The following is a 17,558-nucleotide window of genomic DNA, read 5'->3' as shown; positions in this document are numbered from 1 at the left end:
CTGGTTTCTTCAATTTCTGAAGAGTAGCACAATACACTTCAGAGTTGATCGTTTGACCATGGGGAAGGACATCGAACAGAATAACCCCTTCAGCGTCCCAGAAGACTGTAACCATGACTTTACCGGCTGAGGGTATGGCTTTAAACTTTTTCTTGGTAGGGGAGTGGGTGTGGCGCCACTCCATTGATTGCCGTTTTGTTTCAGGTTCGAAGTGATGAACCCATGTTTCATCGCCTGTAACAATCTTTGACAAGAAATTGTCACCCTCAGCCACATGACGAGCAAGCAATTCCGCACAGATGGTTCTCCTTTGCTCTTTATGGTGTTCGGTTAGACAACGAGGGACCCAGTGGGAACAAACCTTTGAATATCCCAGCTGGTGAACAATTGTGACAGCACTACCAACAGAGATGCCAAGTTGAGCACTGAGTTGTTTGATGGTGATCCGTCGATCATCTCGAACGAGTGTGTTCGCACGCTCCGCCATTGCAGGAGTCACAGCTGTGCACGGCCGGCCCGCACGCGGGAGATCAGACAGTCTTGCTTGACCTTGCGGCGATGATGACACACGCTTTGCCCAACGACTCACCGTGCTTTTGTCCACTGCCAGATCACCGTAGACATTCTGCAAGCGCCTATGAACATCTGAGATGCCCTGGTTTTCCGCCAAAAGAAACTCGATCACTGCCCGTTGTTTGCAACGCACATCCGTTACAGACGCCATTTTAACAGCTCCGTACAGCGCCGCCACCTGTCGGAAGTCAATGAAACTATACGAGACGAAGCGGGAATGTTTGAAAATATTCCACAAGAAATTTCCGGTTTTTTCAACCAAAATTGGCCGAGAAAAAAAATGTGTTGCATTACTTATTGAACTGCCCTCGTTTATTTGTTCCTCCAATTTTCCATTCCTTCGACTTTGATCCCCAATTCCAACCAGTCCTTCCGAAGTTTAACAACCCACTTGGTTCCTGTCTTTCCCCTTGTCCTCCCTGTTGTTTCCCACACTCTCTTCGTCATGCCGTCCATACTCATCCTAACTACATGTCCAGCAAGCCTTGCCCTTTTGAGTCTGATTTCCCCGGATATTGTTCTCATATTCCAGTACAATTTTTCCCTAGGTCTTCGCATCCACCTCTCTCCACCTCTAGCCGGCCGCGGTGGTCTAGTGGTTCTAGGCGCGCAGTCCGGAACCACGGGACTGCTACGGTCGCAGGTTCGAATCCTGCCTCGGGCATGGATGTGTGTGATGTCTTTAGGTTAGTTAGGTTTAAGTAGTTCTAAGTTCTAGGGGACTGATGACCACAGAAGTTAAGTCCCATAGTGCTCAGAGCCATTTGAACCACTTTTCTCCACCTCTTTTGGGACCTAGTATTTTTCTCAGTATTTTTCTCTCTTCTTTCTCTAGTTGTTCTGCCCCATTTCTTCCTAGTGCCATCGTCTCAGCAGCTTATAATACTGCATTCCTCACCGTTCCCTTGTAGTAGCTTATCTTTGCCTCTGTGGATATACATGTTGGATACGATTTGGAAAACAATGCATTCGACTCAGTAAAACACGAGTTAAATCATAGTGAAACAAATGGCCTCTTTGTGATGTCGTCTGAAGAACGAATGTGAAAGTTGGTACCTCTCGACGGAACCACAAGTAAGTACAGTTGCTGCCTGAAACAGCAACGAACTGGAGTCGTCGGCCCTCAAATTCCCACAAGAGGTTCCAGTCGCTGCTGCTGCTAGAAGAGCACTTACGTCAGAGGGCGGTGCCACTTAGCCCAAATCTGTAATCATCACTCACGACGAAATTTAAATAACGTCGATTTTTTAATTTTTTCGTTACCAAACCCATATTATCAGTTTAAACCGTCTGTGATACTTCAAATAGCATCCGAATATTCAAAAGGGAATCTACGTCTTACACTCATAATACCCGTTGGTGATCCAATGTTAATACAATTATTTGTCGAGTTGTCGCATGAGGCGGGGATACGAGGAAGCTGATTGGTGCTAACGTGTGACAGGTGGGGATAGACGGAAGAATTAGTTGCTTCGAAGTCTGCATAAGGTGTAGATTAGCTCCTGCTATAGAAATACACGGTAGTAATCAGTTTTGTAAAAGCGTTTTACAGGGACATTGATATTCAGTTTAGTACTGAGTCCGAAATTACGTTAAGCCTTTTGTAACTCTATAACTACTGTTAGATCGTAGTAGTTGGCACCAGTCGAATACAAGACGTCATAGGCACGAAGAGGGGGGATGGGTTGGGTTGTTTGGGTGAGGAGACCAAACAGCGAGTTCATCGGTCTCGTCAGATTAGGGAAGGAGGTCGGCCGTGCCCTTTCAGAAGAACCATCCCGGCATTTGCCTGGAGCGATTTAGGGAAATCGCGGAAAACATAAATCAGGCTGGCTGGACGCGGGATTGAACCGTCGTCCTCTCGAACGCGAGTCCAGTGTGCTAACCAGTGCGCCACCGCGCTCGGCAGTCCCGAAGAGTAACGACTTATATCGATATATATCGAACAGTATAGAGCTGAACGACTGCTCGACGGTAACAGACTGACATAACATTATGAATGAAGAAGTTAAAGCTAGCCGGCCGTTTTACCGCGAGGTAATCTGCAATCTTTTGTCGTATTACAATTCACTTCCAAAATAGGCGTACTCAAAATTAACTGGGAAATTGTGATTTTTGAGAAGGGTTGGGTATTTATTTCATGATTCACCAGCACGAAGGTCACAATACTCTGAGATAACCGGATCTTCATCTTTTCCTAAGTCATTTTGAAGAATAAGATGGGTCTAGAACACCACTGCAACTGAAAACGCAGTGGAAATTTTTGAAAGTGTTCGAAGTTATGTTATTGAGGTGAGGAAATCGAAGACTGTTCCTCAGACATCAAGTTTCAGAATTGTTTCTGAGGCCGTCAATGACAAATTGCTAGCTCCAAAACTAACCTTCTTCATTTCAACAGTACCCTTGTTGGAATCATTTTTACTCAATTTTCAGAGTTATGGCTCGACGGCTCCGTTTCTGTATGATGTACAACAGAATCTTATGAACATTCTGATGCAGTGAGTTGTGAAACTAGACGTCTTAAAAACGGAAAACTCGTCTTAAATGAAAATCGACTGAAAGGATGAAGGCATCTTGTTGCAGCAAGACAGTTCAATCTGGATTTTGCTACAAGAAATGCGCTGAAAAAAATTTAAGAATGAATCTGAAGAGAAATATTGATGCTAAAAGAAACCATACGGGCGTGTGTTATTGGAATCGTAGAGAAGTTGCGCGGAAGATCACCGCTCAGATACAACTTAACGCATGTGATTTCCTGTTCGAATCCAGAAGTCGTATTAAACCAGGAGGTAGCTCAAAAACGATTGGCAGTATGTCTCGAAATTTTAGTATCAAACGAAGAATGTAGGGTTCAATGGTAGAACGTGTCAAAATAAATTTGTGGAGATCTGCAGAGAAGAAATAAGTGATGACGAGATGAAATGTTACAAGAGAAGTGAAAATCGTCTTGATAAATTCTGCATTAATACACTACTGGCCATTAAAATTGCTACACGACGAAGATGACGTGCTACAGACGCGAAATTAAACCGACAGGAAGAAGATGCTGTGATATGCAAATAATTAGCTTTTCAGAGCATTCACACAAGATTGGCGCCTGAGGCGATACCTACAACGTCCTGACATGAGGAAAGTTCCCAACCGATTTCTCATACACAAACAGCAGTTGACCGGTGTTGCCTGATGAAAGGTTGTAGTGATGCCTCGTGTAATGAGGAGAAATACGTACCACCACGTTTCCGACTTTGATAAAGGTCGGATTGTAGTCTATCGCGATTGCGGTTTACCGTATCGCGACATTGCTGCTCGCGTTGGTCGAGATCCAATGACTGTTAGCAGAATATGGAATCGGTGGGTTCAGGAGGGTAATACGAAAAGCCGTGCTGGATCCAAACGGCCTCGAATCACTAGCAGTCGAGATGACAGGCATCTTATCCGCATGGCTGTAACGGATCGTGCAGCCATGTCTCGATCCCTGAAGAGTAAGATGACGTTTGCAGCAGCATGGACTATCAGCTCGGAGACAATGGCTGCGGTTACCCTTGACGCTGCATCACAGACAGGAGCGCCTGTGATGGTGTACTCAACGACGAAACTGGGTGCACGAATGGCAAAACGTCATTTTTTCGGATGAATCCAGGTTCTGTTTACAGCGTCATGATGGTCGCATCCGTGTTTGGCGACATCGCGGTGAACGTACTTCGGAAGCGTGTGTTCGTCATCGCCATACTGGCGTATCACCCGGCGTGATGGTATGGGGTGCCATTGGTTACACGTCTCGGTCACCTCTTGTTCGCGTTGACGGCACTTTGAACAGTGGACGTTACATTTCAGATGTGTTACGACCCGTGGCTCCACCCTTCATTCTATCCCTGCGAAACCCTACATTTCAGCAGGATAATGCACGACCGCATGTTGCAGGTCCTGTACGGTCCTTTCTGGTTACAGAAAATGTTCGACTGCTGCCCCGGCCAGCACATTCTCCCGGTCTCTCACCAATTGAAAACGTCTGGTCAATGGTGGCCGAGCAACTGGCTCGTCGCAGTACACCAGTCACTACTCTTGATAAACTGTGGTATCGTGTTGAAGCTGCATGGGCAGCTGTACCTGTGCATGCCATCCAAGCTCTGTTTGACTCAATGCCCAGGCGTATCAAGGCCGTTGTTACGGCAAGAGGTGGTTGTTCTGGGTACTGATTTCTCAGGATCTATGCATCCAAATTGCGTGAAAATGTAATGGCATGTCAGTTGTAGTATAATATATTTTTCCAATGAATACCCGTTTATCATCTGTATTTCTTCTTGGTGTAGCAATTTTTATTGGCCCGTAGTGTATAATATAATAATATAAACGCGAATGCCTCAAGTGTTCTTTCGTCCGCCAGTAAACCCTTCATGTACAGCTGACATGGAAATATACAGGTTCACAAGGTGTGGTGGGAAATGGAAATTAATAATCACCACTGGATGATACCAATGCGAAAATCACGCATATACCAAGCAGTTAATAAATAGCGGGCAACTGTATCAGCTACTGATTACCAAGAGGAAGCTGAGCAAAGGGGTGACATGCCAGATGGTGGAGCAAGTTCATACCAAAAGTAGATCCGCATGGACAAAGTCTTAAATGACTAAAAAATTGTTACTGAACAATGATTCGGGTGGCGTTTAGGTAGTCGTCCTACTCAGATTTTAATGGTATACAGAGTGCAAGGTATTACATCTCGTTAGCTGTGAAGCAATGAAACTGTGGCGGAAGCGGGTGGGGGCCGGGTTAAGCCAGTACGACAGATACACTATAGTTAGTGAAAATCTCAAATAATGAGAAAATAGTGACCAGTGAGAAATACTTCTGGGATGTAGCCATTGGTTCTAAGCGGATTGTAATGTACTACACAGCGCATCATGTCATGGCTTACTATCAATGAAATCATGAACGCATTGATGGTGCGGTAGGTGGAGGTGCGGGAGAGAGTGCAAAGAAAATGTAGACCCAGTTATTTAGTCAATCGTCTTCAGTTGAAGGTTTTCGTGATTAAAATCTGTACCAGAGAAGAGAAGGTAGAAATAATACTCAAATACGGAGAATGTGGCTTAGCAGAACAGTAACTGCAATTATATTTTCTTATTTGCAATACGGATGTATGTGATAACAGTACTTTAACACTTTTAAACAATATGTGGTGTACAATAAATGTAGTTCTTGATTAAAACCTGAATCAATTTATTTTTCTTTAATTGTGGTTGAAGGTAGGCTTAATGCCGCTCAGAGAGAGGAACTCTACAGGCAGTGCTATGGTACTGTGCCGGATATACGCTTTTTGTGAATAAGAAAACAGTACCGCAGTGACTGTTCTGCTAAGTTACATTCTCCAAAGGTGAGCAGCATGTAAGCTGGCTCAAAAATGGTTCAAATGGCTCTGAGCAGTATGGGACTTAACATCTGTGGTCATCAGTCCCCTAGAACTTAGAACTACTTAAACTTATTTAACCTAAGGACATCACACACATCCATGCCCGAGGCAGGATTCGAACCTGCGACCGTAGCAGTCGCGTGATTCCTGACTGAGCGCCTAGAACCGCTAGACCACCGCGGCCGGCAGCATGTAAGCGAATGGGGTAGAGTGGGGTTATAGTTCCGTTTGTGTTTGATAATTGTACCCAGTCACCTCGTAAATCCAATCGTCATTCGCTTCTTCCCTTGCAGTCTAGCCACAGCAGCTTGAGTATTGCTGTAATAAACGATAACTAACAAGGGGAATCACGCAGTGCAAATTACCAAAATTTAAGTTTTAGCCTAGTGCAATCCATTGATGTATTTTTTAACACTTGCACTACACAGGGTTGCACTGTTACACTCTTCACAAAGTAACAAATGTGTTGATACACTGATACGTACAGTAACACTATACACCACAATACATCATCCCACACTGCTATCAAGATGCGGCGTTCGTGGCAATACAGGTAATACAAGTTTCATTTACCGGCGGGGATGAGATTCTCGCGTGCATCAAATCACGTTCTCGCGATTGTTCTCGTGGTTCATGACTTCGCGGACCGCGGATTACTTCTCGTGAGGTACACGAATGTTTACACAGCATCAAACACCTTTACAGTCACAAAATTTACTTGTTCTCTTAGCCTGATTCCTTAGCATCTTCGCACCAAGCACACGGTTAAACACCACCACCACTTGACTCTCCCGCTCGTTCTGGCGCGAAAAGACAAAGAAGCGACCATAGCGCTGTCATCATAATAGATATCATCGCTACACGATACACGCTTACATTGCCGCACGGAAACTGTTTCTAAATTTTGAAGGAATTTACGAAAATAAGCACTAGTGGGGAGTGGTCCAGCAGAAGAAAAAAGTAAAGGGAAGAAACATACATTGTTATACCTTAACCTACAGTGCAGCCGAAGTACAAACACATAATCAAACAAGAGAACATTAGAAACATGCCTGAAAGAAAAAAAATTACAAACAGGAAGTAATATAGCACATATAAAGCGATTCAGTGTAGACAAAATGAGATGCACTCAAAGATAACATAACATTACAAATTTTAGTCTGAACTAACATAAAAGAAAATGATGAGAGAGAAAAAAATATCCACCTAACTGCCCAAAGCACTAGAAACATACCAGAAATATAGAATATTGAACTCACTACACTACAGAGTCTAAATACCAATATGGGTGGAACTAACACATCACAACGCTATCATACGTAGTTTATATGATCACAAATTTAGAGAAAGGGAAAGAGAGCAACATATTGTCCTAACATTTATCAAGCATTGTGACACGTAGCACTCTACACTCATGAATGCACATTTAATGATGAATATTAACTGTAACTCACTTAACACTGCTGCTCGAGGATGGCAGTTGTAAGGGATAGGTTGGGCAGCTACTGGCGGCATCATGTGTGACGTTCGTTGCTGTAGATATTATCTGCTAACCTCATCTTGTACAGCAACATTAAGCTCCCCTCAGGCCATGAAACAGTGAGCGCCTCATGACAATTCAACCTACTTATATCTTAAGGTAAAGTTAAACAGGAGTTAGCTGTGGCCACCCTTGCAGGAATGTGACATACAAAGTTCTGACATAATTTTATGATACCCAGTTAGAAAAATTTATCCTTAAATCAATATGGTGTGTCAATATGTGGTAAATAATGAGTAAGAGAACATTTAGAATAATAAAGGATATCACATAACTCTCACAGCTTACACTACATTTTCTGGTTCCATCAGTCTTTAGTGAGGCCTTTCTCTCTGTGGCAGTATCATTTTATTCACTGGTCTAGCATCTAGCACAATTCTGACATTCCCATTTTTCTTCTCCACTAGAATAAGGATTTGTTGCACTGGCTTGATGAACGTTCAGTAATTCCCATTTTCAACACCTTGCTAATCTCCTCATTGACAGCTTCACGTTTGGCTTGTGGAATAGCACATGGCCTTGCGTATGTTCATGCTCCTTCACCTCTAGCTTGCATTCTGCTGCCTTGATTACTCCTGGTTCATCTGCAAAAACCTGACTGTGCCTCCTCAAAACATCTGCAAGAGTTTTGATTTACTTACACCCATACTGTTGTAGCAAGGCTAACTTCTTCTTAAGCGCTCTCTCAGAGTCGTCCACTGTAATTTGCTGTTCCCATCTCCAGTGCCTTTTATTCGAGCCTGCAGTGTCACCTTTGTGTATCTGTTGTGGTACAGCTTCTGACTCCATGCCAATTTGAATCTTAGCCAATCCTATTTCTTCACGTGCCTTCATCGCACCCTTGAATGCAATAACCTCCTCTTCTCCTTTATTAACTATCCTCACATTCTCATTTCTAAAATCTAAGTACGCTTGCTGGTTTGCTAACCACTCTACACAAAATATCAAAGGCAATGCCAGTCCAGGTACAACCAGTGCTGAAACATCGTAAGTCTTCCCATTAAACTTTACTGTAATCAGGACTTGCACCTTTACATTTGTACCTTTTGTACCAACAGCACCCACAATGGACACACCATTTTCAGGAATATTCGGTATTTCTCTACCTTGTTCCAACCATGCTCTATACAGCCTTTGTGACACTGCATTAACTGGACTTCCTGAATATAGAAGGATGTCATATTTTACTTTAAAAATTTCTCCCGCTACAAATGGTTGAACATCTTCCTCCAGAACATCAGAATCTTCCTTTAGCAAGCCATTTTAGACTTCATCCCTCTGTTCCATTTTTCGTATGGTCAGCGCTCTCGACTCTCTACTTCTATCAGTCACAAAATCCTCTGCAAGTGTTACTGCACATTACTTGTACAAAGCTTCGTCAAGTGGCTTCCCTTTTCTTATACTCCTAACACTCCCTACACGCCTATCCAAAAGCTGCACATTTGCACACCTCTCTGTAAGTCTCTTTTCACTCTGATAACTGTCATCATCTTCTTGGCTTAATAGCAACGTTGTCATTGGAGATCCCATATCAGAATGCATTTTCACATCTTCACTCCTGTTAGTATAGTTAGTGTTCTCAACATCACCTGTGACCTCATACACGCTATAATCCTTGTGATCTTCTAAGAGGCGTACACAGTCACCATCTTCACGCCAGCCATACATCCCTTCCTCTGACACATATCCGCTAATGTGACTGGGTTGACAGTCTTTCATGGTACAGGACCAATTTTCATTGGCAGCACACAACCCTTTTGTAGTGTTATCTTCCTCATAACTAACAATTTCATCAAACTCCTCGTGCTTATTCTCTTGTGCACATATTCCTCTCTCTCTTCTCGTCTTTCTAACGTCATACTCTTGCTCCCTATGTACCTGACCATCATACATTTTAACAAACTCCGCCATGCATGATTCTCTGTTAACCCATCACTATTTGGAAAATCATCTCCCTTTAACTGTTGCAGATCTTTTCCTTGGCATTTGGTCTCCTCTGCTTCTCTGTTTTGAGTATTAGTGACCTGCACATAATTTAAATGAGCCATCCTGCATATTCCTTCACTACCTGTTGCATTATCTGCCATTCTTCGCTGCTGTTTAACTTCCTACTCCATTACATCCTCTTCACGTTTAACTCCAGTTCTCCTTACTCTATCACTCTCCAGTCTATTGTTCTCAACTGGTCCGAGGCTGTGGTCCTGTTTCTGGGATTCCTAACCGGACCTCATCAGGAATCACACCGTGGTTCATGATTTTGTTCCGGCTCAGTCTGTTCACTGAACCCTGTTCTCTGATACCTATAATTGTAGAATGCAGCACCACCACCTCTACCTCTGTGGTCAATATGTCTTCCTCTGAATCCGCGCCCATGTGGTCCTCGATAATTATTGTATCATCGTTAATCATCATGTCTTCTGTCGTTTATTGGTCTGTCCCTATTGGCTCCATTAACTATTCTTGGCTGTCTTTGTTCAGATTCCACCTCATGATTTCTTTCTTCCAAGTTGTCCAGCTGCCCCAGTGCTAGCTTAATTGCATCTACATCATCCCTTGATATAGCCAGTAGCTTCTCCTATGTTGTTGGTGTTGTCATCTTACTAATGATCAACGACACTAATGCCTCCTTTAATATTGGTTCATCCAGGTACATGTTTTTATCATATAGTTTTTGAAAAAACTTCTTTAAACCTATATCACGATCATAACTATACCTTCAATGCTGCTAGAGCTCATTCCGAACCTCATTCTGTTTCCTTGCTGTACAATATTCATTTAGGAATGCCTTCCTAAAACTTATATATATCTCACATTCTCGTCCAACTCTTAATCCCAATGTGCCTGCTTCTGCTTCCATATATGACACCACAAATCTAATTTTTATGCAGTCATTCCACAGTACTGGTAATACATCCTCAAACTGATCCAAGAAGTCACGTGGATGCCAGTCCCATTAGGACTGAATTTTTTGAAAGTCTCCATAACATTTTGTACTCCTACAAAATTATTGTTAGTTACAACACTATCACGTAATAGTGCCCTAGCCTTCGCTTCCACCTGTTCCCCTACCTCTAGCTTCATGGTTCCTACACTCCTTGAAATTGAAATAAAAACACCGTGAATTCATTGTCCCAGGAAGGGGAAACTTTATTGACACATTCCTGGGGTCAGATACATCACATGATCACACTGACAGAACCACAGGCACATAGACACAGGCAACAGAGCGTGCACAATGTCGGCACTAGTACAGTGTATATCCACCTTTCGCAGCAATGCAGGCTGCTATTCTCCCATGGAGACGATCGTAGAGATGCTGGATGTAGTCCTGTGGAACGGCTTGCCATGCCATTTCCACCTGGCGCCTCAGTTGGACCAGCGTTCGTGCTGGACGTGCAGACCGCGTGAGACGACGCTTCATCCAGTCCCAAACATGCTCAATGGGGGACAGATCCGGAGATCTTGCTGGCCAGGGTAGTTGACTTACACCTTCTAGAGCACGTTGGGTGGCACGGGATACATGCGGACGTGCATTGTCCTGTTGGAACAGCAAGTTCCCTTGCCGGTCTAGGAATGGTAGAACGATGGGTTCGATGACGGTTTGGATGTACCGTGCACTATTCAGTGTCCCCTCGACGATCACCAGTGGTGTACGGCCAGTGTAGGAGATCGCTCCCCACACCATGATGCCGGGTGTTGGCCCTGTGTGCCTCGGTCGTATGCAGTCCTGATTGTGGCGCTCACCTGCACGGCGCCAAACACGCATACGACCATCATTGGCACCAAGGCAGAAGCGACTCTCATCGCTGAAGACGACACGTCTCCATTCGTCCCTCCATTCACGCCTGTCGCGACACCACTGGAGGCGGGCTGCACGATGTTGGGGCGTGAGCGGAAGACGGCCTAACGGTGTGCGGGACCGTAGCCCAGCTTCATGGAGACGGTTGCGAATGGTCCTCGCCGATACCCCAGGAGCAACAGTGTCCCTAATTTGCTGGGAAGTAGCGGTGCGGTCCCCTACGGCACTGCGTAGGATCCTACGGTCTTGGCGTGCATCCGTGCGTCGCTGCGGTCCGGTCCCAGGTCGACGGGCACGTGCACCTTCCGCCGACCACTGGCGACAACATCGATGTACTGTGGAGACCTCACGCCCCACGTGTTGAGCAATTCGGCGGTACGTCCACCCGGCCTCCCGCATGCCCACTATACGCCCTCGCTCAAAGTCCGTCAACTGCACATACGGTTCACGTCCACGCTGTCGCGGCATGCTACCAGTGTTAAAGACTGCGATGGAGCTCCGTATGCCACGGCAAACTGGCTGACACTGACGGCGGCGGTGCACAAATGCTGCGCAGCTATTGCCATTCGACGGCCAACACCGCGGTTCCTGGTGTGTCCGCTGTGCCGTGCGTGTGATCATTGCTTGTACAGCCCTCTCGCAGTGTCCGGAGCAAGTATGGTGGGTCTGACACACCGGTGTCAATGTGTTCTTTTTTCCATTTCCTGGAGTGTATGTCAGCACTTACAATATTTACCCGCTTCACACATTGCTTTTGTTCCAACTCCAACAGTGAAACGTTCTCATCCAGCTTTTTCACATAGTTCATCTGCTTGTTTGCCTCCTTCTTAACATCAGTCATCTGATTAGTAATCTTATTATGACATTGCTATGTTCCTTCCCTCTGTATATTGGCACTTAGCGATTCTGCATCGATCCACCTTCTGCATTCCTCCTCTGTCTTACGTATCACGTAATAGTGCCCTAACCTTGGTTTCCACCTGAGAGATAATCTGTCACTTGATTCAGCTTCTCATCTTGCTTCTGGAGTTTATCATCAAACTCTATCAATTCTGCATTGAAATTTACTCGGACCCTTTTGATCTCCTCTACCAGGAACCTTTGAGTTTTATTACTCTGTTCCATCTCTTTCTTAATCTGATCATTGGATGCCTTAAGTTGCTTAATCTGCTCATTAGTTTCTTTATTTGATGCCTCGATTTTCTTACTAGACACCAAAAGCTCTCGAAATGGGCCACACAAGTTTAAATTTTCAACTTGTAGTCCTTGTTTGGCTGCATTAGAATCTGAAAATAGATTTTTTTTTTTTTTTTTTTTTTTTTTTTTTTAAATCTTATGGGACTTAACTGCTAAGGTCATCAGTCCCTAAGCTTACACACTACTTAACCTAAACTATCCTAAGGACAAACACACACACCCATGCCCGAGGGAGGACTCGAACCTCCGCCGGGACCAGCCGCACAGTCCATGACTGCAGCGCCTTAGACCGTGAAAATAGAATTCCCTACATCATCTACCATGTTAGCATCAGCAAAACTACAATCAAGTGCTGCCTCATTTTTTTGATATCTCATTTTCACTATACAGTGATGCTGGTAAGCTAGAGTCATTTAACACCTCATCATTTACCACTTCTATCTTTACCTTTCCTACATTTACTTCCTCAGGTTCAGATTTAAGTGACATCATGGTATCAGAATCACTTGACATGTCATTGTCATCTACTTTCAGCTTATCCCCTTTACGTTATCCTCATTAAACATCCTTGAGATACCGTCCGTACTGACATCTGTTTCCCTTGCTACTTGCATAAAACAAATTGGTACCTTTCGTAACTGTAATTTATCTGACAGAACCTATTCAAACATATAACAATAAAACAACTCAATAGCACATATGTTGGCAATGCTGAAACTTAACACCATATTTCTTAACAAATAGTAAATGTACAGTAGCAGCGTAAGCAGTCCTTGAAACGTTAATATGTTAGGCAATTATATTACAAGCAAACAAATTCAGATCTATGCGGGCGTGACCACAGCTATTAATAATTTTCCTTATGGGAAATAAACAATTTACATGCAAAAATTCAGTCGAATTCAATCATATCCTTATTACTGGGTGCGCTACTGCTGTTAGTTTCGTTACGCACGCATCGCCACACTTCCGCCTGCTATATTGTGTGTCTGCCGCGCGTTGCTATAGTGCTGTCGGCGCTGCTGCTACACCGCGCGGCCAAGATGACGCGAAGCAATGCGGCGCGCGACGCTCCGAAGTCTCTATCTCCACGCGAGACTACGCCGAATTGCTATGATCTCCGATGGTTAGTTCCGTCCTGCTGAAACTTGCGATACTGTGTTGTCTCTGTATGCAGTATTACCCACTGCCACGATTGTCACTTATTCGACTACTGTTGTAGGAAGTTCGTTGCCACTTCTCTGACCTCACGTTCTTTGCACCGCACTGCCGTAATACTATCTTATGATGGTTTCACTGCGCGTTCCCGTTTTTGTTCGTCACACACAAAAGCACGTATGACATCACTACTAATTGAATATTACATTAGTTTTGAGTTACTGCGATCGGCACTCCTATCCGAAGATTGCAAGTCCTAAAACACAGTCGCTATGTAAGCGAATGGGGGAGGGTGGGGTTATAGTTCCATCTGTGTTTGATAATTGCTACCACTCACCTCTTAAATCCAATCCAGCTTGAGTACTGCTGTAATAAACGATAACTAACAAAGGGAATCAAAGAGTGCCAATTACCAAAATTTAAGTTTCTCGTGGTTTATGACTTCGCGGACCGCGGATTACGTCTCGTGAGGTACACGAATGTTTACACAGCATCAAACACCTTTACAGTCACAAAATTTACTTGTTCTCTTAGCCTGATTCCTTAGCATCTTCGCACCAAGCACACGCTTAAACACCACCACCACTTGGCTCTCCCGCTCGTTCTGGCGCGAAAAAACAAAGAAGCGACCATAGCGCTGTCATCATAATCGATATCAGCGCTACACGATACATGCTTACAAGCATTTGAAGAAAACTGAAACAGACAGGGGTGAGAAAAACATGGATAATTTACGTTGTGATAAAGATACTGTTTCGTCTACATCAACATCCACATTGTTCAAACCACTGTTAAGCGCATGGCTGAGAGTAGGTCTCATCGTACCAGTTATTAGGCATTTTTTCCTTCCCTTTCACGTAAGAACGCGATAAGAATTACTTTCCAATGTCCCTGTGCATGCTCTAATTAATTTAATACTAACTCAGGTTCCTGTGGGAACGGTACGTACGAGTTTGTAGAGAGGATATAAAATGTAGACCGGCAGTGCCAAGAAAAGCGTTTCTCAAAAGTGACATCTGTTTACATCGAGTAAAGATTTAAATGTTAGGAAGTCTTTTCTGGAGGTATTTGTCTGGGGTGTAGCCTTGTATGGAAGTGAAACGTGGCCAATAGAGAGTTCAGGCAAGAAGAGAATAGAAGCTATGGACATGTTATAACACTACCGTCTGCTATTGCTATACCATAACCTTAAAGTTGTAGGCAGGTCGTGAAATAAAACTATCTTGTTAAAGCAATTATGGTATAAAGCAACAGAGCAGTGTTACCCTCTGAGTGGAATTTTGTTATGTTGACCGTGTTGTACCTAACGGAGGTGGCTTATCGGAAATGAAAGTCAGAATTACGTAAATATTTAAACAGTAACAAACAAAATTTTGCCTATCTGCACTGTTTAACTGATAAAGAAAACGGTCGCCAGCCTAACTAGGCAAGAGAATGATTAACATTCTCGTTCAAGAAAATAGTTATTAGTAACTTTAATGGATAAACACAACCTATACTTTGTCACACGCGAGTGCAGTGAACTCTGACACATACATATGTTTACGTTAAGATTGAAGCTAACAACTGGAGCAGCACAAACTATTTGCAAAAATATAACAGATACCGAAACACACTATTACCTTCAGGGCTTGTTCAAACTGAAAGGTCTTTATAACATTACTATTAACATTCACTGCAGGATTATAAATTGGACATAGGTTAAGTCTCTCTCAGTTAAATACTTTACTATTTAAAAATGAAAGTTAATTGGAATCCACAAACAGGTTGCTTCTCACTATCATTTGAATAAAGAAATTATGGTTTTCATAATTAGTGGTCTTTCCGTTACTTGTTACCGAACATTAACACACTAGACAAACTGTGAATCCTGTTATACTGTTAATATGCACTTCTAATACACAAGAGAGACAAACACTTAGTAAACATGAGTATATAACGTTTCACAACTGCAGTTTTCTACTTTTACTACAATGAGACACAGAATTAACATATATGTAAGATACTGACTCACCGTCTGCGATTTACAACAGGCAGTAATGTGATCATTTACTAAGCAAAACTTTGTTGTTGTTGTTGTTGTTGTGGTCTTCAGTCCTGAGACTGGTTTGATGCAGCTCTCCATGCTGCTCTATCCTGTGCAAGCTTTTTCATCTCCCAGTACCTACTGCAACCTACATCCTTCTGAATCTGCTTAGTGTATTCATCTCTTGGTCTCCCTCTACGATTTTTACCCTCCACGCTGCCCTCCAATACTAAATTTGTGATCCCTTGATGCCTCAGAACATGTCCTACCAACCGATCCCTTCTTCTGGTCAAGTTGTGCCACAAACTTCTCTTCTCCCCAATCCTATTCAATACTTCCTCATTAGTTATGTGATCTACCCATCTAATCTTCAGCATTCTTCTGTAGCACCACATTTCGAAAGCTTCTATTCTCTTCTTGTCCAAACTATTTATCGTCCATGTTTCACTTCCATACATGGCTACACTCCATACAAATACTTTCAGAAACGACTTCCTGACACTTAAATCTATACTCGATGTTAACAAATTTCTCTTCTTCAGAAACGCTTTCCTTGCCATTGCCAGTCTACATTTTATATCCTCTCTACTTCGACCATCATCAGTTATTTTGCTCCCCAAATAGCAAAACTCCTTTACTACTTTAAGTGCCTCAGTTACTAATCTAATTCCCTCAGCATCACCCGACTTAATTAGACTACATTCCATTATCCTTGTTTTGCTTTTGTTGATGTTCATCTTATATCCTCCTTTCAAGACACTGTCCATTCCATTCAACTGCTCTTCCAAGTCCTTTGCTGTCTCTGACAGAATTACAATGTCATCGGCGAACCTCAAAGTTTTTATTTCTTCTCCATGAATTTTAATACCTACTCCTAATTTTTCTTTTGTTTCCTTTACTGCTTGCTCAATATACAGATTGAACAACATCGGGGAGAGGCTACAACCCTGTCTTACTCCCTTCCCAACCACTGCTTCCCTTTCATACCCCTCGTCTCTTATAACTGCCATCTGGTTTCTGTACAAATTGTAAATAGCCTTTCGCTCCCTGTATTTTACCCCTGCCACCTTAAGAATTTGAAAGAGAGTATTCCAGTTAACATTGTCAAAAGCTTTCTCTAAGTCTACAAATGCTAGAAACGTAGGTTTGCCTTTCCTTAATCTTTCTTCTAAGATAAGTCGTAAGGTCAGTATTGCCTCACGTGTTCCAACATTTCTACGGAATCCAAACTGATCTTCCCCGAGGTTGGCTTCTACTAGTTTTTCCATTCGTCTGTAAAGAATTCGTGTTAGTATTTTGCAGCTGTGACTTATTAAGCTGATAGTTCGGTAATTTTCACATCTGTCAACACCTGCTTTCTTTGGGATTGGAATTATTATATTCTTCTTGAAGTCTGAGGGTATTTCGCCTGTTTCATACATCTTGCTCACCAGATGGTAGAGTTTTGTCAGGACTGGCTCTCCCACGGCCGTCAGTAGTTCCAATGGAATATTGTCTACTCCGAGGGCCTTGTTTCGACTCAGGTCTTTCAGTGCTCTGTCAAACTCTTCACGCAGTATCATATCTCCCATTTCATCTTCTAGATCCTCTTCCATTTCCATAATATTGTCCTCAAGTACATCGCCCTTGTATAGACCCTCTATATACTCCTTCCACCTTTCTGCTTTCCCTTCTTTGCTTAGAACTGGGTTTCCATCTGAGCTCTTGATATTCATGCAAGTCGTTCTCTTATCTCCAAAGGTCTCTTTAATTTTCCTGTAGGCGGTATCTATCTTACCCCTAGTGAGATAGGCCTCTACATCCTTACATTTGTCCTCTAGCCATCCCTGCTTAGCCATTTTGCACTTCCTGT

Source organism: Schistocerca serialis, chromosome 5 (genome assembly GCF_023864345.2).
Source record: "Schistocerca serialis cubense isolate TAMUIC-IGC-003099 chromosome 5, iqSchSeri2.2, whole genome shotgun sequence".
NCBI classification, from domain to species: domain Eukaryota; kingdom Metazoa; phylum Arthropoda; class Insecta; order Orthoptera; family Acrididae; genus Schistocerca; species Schistocerca serialis.
Note: the sequence above shows the minus strand (reverse complement) of the source record.